We start from the raw sequence: 5,487 nt of genomic DNA on the forward strand, positions 1-5,487 counted from the left end.
TTCGAGTTGGTATAAATCAGTAACCACTGACACTTAGAATATTTTCGGGTTGGTATAAATCAGTAACCACCGACACTTAGAATATTTTCGAGTTGGTATAAATCAGTAACCACCGACACTTAGAATTTTTTCGAGTTGGTATAAATCAGTAACCACTGACACTTAGAATTTTTTCGGGTTGGTATAAATCAGTAACCACCGACACTTAGAATATTTTCGAGTTGGTATAAATCAGTAACCACTGACACTTAGAATTTTTTCGGGTCGGTATAAATCAGTAACCACTGACACTTAGAATTTTTTCGAGTTGGTATAAATCAGTAACCACTGACACTTAGAATATTTTCGGGTTGGTATAAATCAGTAACCACTGACACTTAGAATTTTTTCGACTTGGTATAAATCAGTAACCACTGACACTTAGAATTTTTTCGGGTTGGTATAAATCAGTAACCACTGACACTTAGAATATTTTCGGGTCGGTACAAATCAGTAACCACTGACACTTAGAATATTTTCGGGTTGGTATAAATCAGTAACCACTGACACTTAGAATTTTTTCGAGTTGGTATAAATCAGTAACCACTGACACTTAGAATTTTTTCGGGTTGGTATAAATCAGTAACCACCGACACTTAGAATATTTTCGGGTTGGTATAAATCAGTAACCACCGACACTTAGAATTTTTTCGGCTCAGTAGAAATCAGTAACCAAGCGCATTTTTGAATTGGTTACTGATTTCTCCGTTCGAGTTGCGGCTGCGGTTGGCTTCAAATAGTGGTGGGGGCTTAATTATCGCCGAGGGGAGCATGTCCCGGTGGTGTGGCCGAGGATGGAGTGCCTTTTGAAGGGGGTGTTTCTGAATTTGGACCCTTTTTGAGTTGCATGGCCGGATGGGTGTGGTTTTGAAGGGTGTGTCTGTCTGGAGTGGCACCGGCGTTGGTGTGAGGCTGAGGGTGGGCGTTCGGTTCCTGGTTAGGGATAGGGAAAGGGTGAGACTTAGCTTTAGTGCTCGTGCCCCCGATTTTGGTAATGTTTGACGTCAATTTTCCAAGGAGGCGAATGCAAGGCTTCAGAGGGACTTTGAGTGTTCGGGGGCGGGGTAGCTCAGCCGGATTTGCCCCGGCGGTTCTGCGGACGGTGTTGACTTCGAGGGCGGACCGGCCCCCGTGTTCAGTCCGAATATCGTGCATTGTTAACGGCGGGAAGTGTTCCAAAAGGGAATGGGATTGAATGTGACTGCTGAAGCCGACTTTGAGACCTGTAACGCGGGTAGCTCAGCCGGATTTGACCCGGCGGTTCTGGCGACGGTCTCGCCTTCGAGGGGGGAGCGCCCCGCGTGTTCAGGCCGAATTTTGTGCATTTCCATCGGCGGGAAGAGGTCCAAACGGGAATGGGATTGAATGTGACTGCTGAAGCCGACATTGAGACCTCTAACGCGGGTAGCTCGGCAGGATTTGACCCGGCGGTTCTGCCGAAGGTCTCACCTTCGAGGGGGGAGCGTCCCGCGTGTTCAGGCCGAATATCGTGCATTGTTAACGGCGGGAAGTGTTCCAAAAGGGAATGGGATTGAATGTGACTGCTGAAGCCGACATTGAGACCTCTAACGCGGGTAGCTCGGCCGGATTTGACCCGGCGGTTCTGGCGACGGTCTCGCCTTCGAGGGGGGAGCGTCCCGCGTGTTCAGGCCGAATTTTGTGCATTTCCATCGGCGGGAAGAGGTCCAAACGGGAATGGGATTGAATGTGACTGCTGAAGCCGACATTGAGACCTCTAACGCGGGTAGCTCGGCCGGATTTGACCCGGCGGTTCTGCCGAAGGTCTCACCTTCGAGGGGGGAGCCTCCCGCGTGTTCAGGCCGAATTTTGTGCATTTCCATCGGCGGGAAGAGGTCCAAACGGGAATGGGATTGAATGTGACTGCTGAAGCCGACATTGAGACCTCTAACGCGGGTAGCTCGGCCGGATTTGACCCGGCGGTTCTGCCGAAGGTCTCACCTTCGAGGGGGGAGCGCCCACCGTGTACAGGCCGATTTTCATGCATTTCCAACCGTGGGAAGGGGTCCGAAAGGGGATGGGGGGTGAACGTGACTGCTCAACCCGACTTTGAGACCTGTAACGCGGGTAGCTCAGCCGGATTTGACCCGGCGGTTCTGGCGACGGTCTCGCCTTCGAGGGGGGAGCGTCCCGCGTGTTCAGGCCGAATTTTGTGCATTTCCATCGGCGGGAAGAGGTCCAAACGGGAATGGGATTGAATGTGACTGCTGAAGCCGACATTGAGACCTCTAACGCGGGTAGCTCGGCAGGATTTGACCCGGCGGTTCTGCCGAAGGTCTCACCTTCGAGGGGGGAGCGCCCACCGTGTACAGGCCGATTTTCATGCATTTCCAACCGTGGGAAGGGGGCCGAAAGGGGATGGGGGGTGAATGTGACTGCTCAACCCGACTTTGAGGCATCTAACCCGGGTAGCTCAGCCGGGTTTGACCCGGCGGTTCTGCCGACGGCCTCGCCTTCGAGGGGGGAGCGTCCCCCGTGTACAGGCCGATTTTCATGCATTTCGAACCGTGGGAAGTGGCCCAAAAGGGGATGGGAGTGAATGTGACTGCTCAACCCGACTTTGGCGCTTCCGAGCCGGGTAGCTCAGCCGGGTTTGACCCGGCGGTTCTGCCGACGGTCTCGTCTTCGAGGCGGGTGCCTCCCCCGTGTACAGGCCGATTTTCATGCATTTCGTACCGTGGGAAGTGGTCCAAAAGGGAATGGGGGTGGACGTGACTGCTCATACCGACATCGAGACTTGTAAGCCGTGTAGCTCGGCCGGGTTTGATCCGGCGGGTCTGCCGACGGTCTCGTCTTCGAGAGGGGGGGCCTCCCCCGTGTACAGGCCGATTTTCGTGCATTTCCAACGGTGGGAAGAGGTTCAAAAGGGGATGGGGGTGAATGTGACTGCTCAACCCGACTCTGAGGCTTCTAACCCGGGTAGCCCGGCCGGGTTTGACCCGGCGGTTCTGCCGTCGGTCTCGCCTTCGAGGGCGGAGCCTCCCCCGTGTACAGGCCGATTTTCGTGCATTTCAAACCGTGGGAAGCGGTCCAAAAGGGGATGGGAGTGAATGTGACTGCTCATACCGACCTTGGCGCTTCCGACCCGGGTAGCTCAGCCGGGTTTGACCCGGCGGTTCTGCCGACGGTCTCGTCTTCGAGGCGGGTGCCTCCCCCGTGTACAGGCCGATTTTCATGCATTTCGTACCGTGGGAAGTGGTCCAAAAGGGAATGGGGGTGAATGTGACTGCTCAACCCGACTCTGAGGCTTCTAACCCGGGTAGCTCGGCCGGGTTTGACCCGGCGGTTCTGCCGTCGGTCTCGCCTTCGAGAGGGGCGCCTCCCCCGTGTACAGGCCGATTTTCGTGCATTTCCAACGGTGGGAAGAGGTTCAAAAGGGGATGGGGGTGAATGTGACTGCTCAACCCGACTCTGAGGCTTCTAACCCGGGTAGCCCGGCCGGGTTTGACCCGGCGGTTCTGCCGTCGGTCTCGCCTTCGAGGGCGGAGCCTCCCCCGTGTACAGGCCGATTTTCGTGCATTTCAAACCGTGGGAAGCGGTCCAAAAGGGGATGGGAGTGAATGTGACTGCTCATACCGACCTTGGCGCTTCCGACCCGGGTAGCTCAGCCGGGTTTGACCCGGCGGTTCTGCCGACGGTCTCGCCTTCGAGGGGGGAGCGTCCCCCGTGTTCAGGCCGAATTTTGTGCATTTCGAACCGTGGGAAGTTGCCCAAAAGTCGATGGGAGTGAATGTGACTGCTCAACCCGACTTTGGCGCTTCCGAGCCGGGTAGCTCAGCCGGGTTTGACCCGGCGGTTCTGCGACGGTCTCGTCTTCGAGGCGGGTGCCTCCCCCGTGTACAGGCCGATTTTCATGCATTTCGTACCGTGGGAAGTGGTCCAAAAGGGAATAGGGGTGGACGTGACTGCTCATACCGACATTGAGACTTGTAAGCCGTGTAGCTCGGCCGGGTTTGATCCGGCGGGTCTGCCGACGGTCTCGTCTTCGAGGCGGGTGCCTCCCCCGTGTACAGGCCGATTTTCGTGCATTTCGAACCGTGGGAAGTGGTCCAAAAGGGGATGGGGGTGGACGTGACTGCTCAACCCGACTTTGAGGCTTCTAACCCGGGTAGCTCGGCCGGGTTTGACCCGTCGATTCTGCCGATGGTCTCGTTTTGGAGGGGGGAGCCTCCCCCGTGTTCAGTCCGATTTTCGTGCATTTCGAACCGTGGGAAGTGGCCCAAAAGGGGATGGGAGTGAATGTGACTGCTCATACCGACTTTGGCGCTTCCGAGCCTGGTAGCTCAGCCGGGTTTGATCCGGCGGTTCTGCCGACGGTCTCGTCTTCGAGGCGGCTCCCTCCCCCGTGTACAGGCCGATTTTCATGCATTTGCAACGGTGGGAAGTTGCCCAAAAGGGGATGGGAGTGAATGTGACTGCTCAACCCGACTTTGGCGCTTCCGAGCCTGGTAGCTCAGCCGGGTTTGAACCGGCGGTTCTGCCGACGGTCTCGTCTTCGAGGCGGCTCCCTCCCCCGTGTACAGGCCGATTTTCGTGCATTTCGAACCGTGGGAAGTGGTCCAAAAGGGAATGGGGGTGGACGTGACTGCTCAACCCGACTCTGAGGCTTCTAACCCGGGTAGCTCGGCCGGGTTTGATCCGGCGGTTCTGCCGACGGTCTCGTCTTCGAGGCCGGGTGCCTCCCCCGTGTACAGGCCGATTTTCGTGCATTTCCAACGGTGGGAAGTGGTCCAAAAGGGAATGGGGGTGGACGTGTCTGCTCATACCGACTTTGAGACTTGTAAGCCGGGTAGCTCAGCCGGGTTTGTTCCGGCGGTTCTGCCGACGGTCTCGTCATCGAGGGGGGAGCCTCCCCCGTGTCCAGGCCGATTTTCATGCATTTCCAACCGTGGGAAGTGGTCCAAAAGGGGAATGGGGGTGAATGTGACTGCTCATACCGACTTTGAGACTTTTAAGCCGGGTAGCTCAGCCGGGTTTGACCCGGCGGTTCTGCCGACGGTCTCGCCTTCGAGGGGGGAGCGTCCCCCGTGTTCAGGCCGAATTTTGTGCATTTCGAACCGTGGGAAGTTGCCCAAAAGTCGATGGGAGTGAATGTGACTGCTCAACCCGACTTTGAGACTTGTAAGCCGGTAGCTCAGCCGGGTTTGACCCGGCGGTTCTGCCGACGGTCTCGTCTTCGAGGCGGGTGCCTCCCCCGTGTACAGGCCGATTTTCATGCATTTCGTACCGTGGGAAGCGGTCCAAAAGGGGATGGGAGTGAACGTGACTGCTCATACCGACTTTGGCGCTTCCGAGCCGGGTAGCTCAGCCGGGTTTGACCCGGCGGGTCTGCCGACGGTCTCGCCTTCGAGGGGGGAGCGTCCCCCGTGTTCAGGCCGAATCTTGTGCATTTCGAACCGTGGGAAGTTGCCCAAAAGTCGATGGGAGTGA

The sequence above is a fragment of the Chiloscyllium punctatum genome, unplaced genomic scaffold, assembly GCF_047496795.1.
Source record: "Chiloscyllium punctatum isolate Juve2018m unplaced genomic scaffold, sChiPun1.3 scaffold_1445, whole genome shotgun sequence".
In the NCBI taxonomy this organism is placed as follows: domain Eukaryota; kingdom Metazoa; phylum Chordata; class Chondrichthyes; order Orectolobiformes; family Hemiscylliidae; genus Chiloscyllium; species Chiloscyllium punctatum.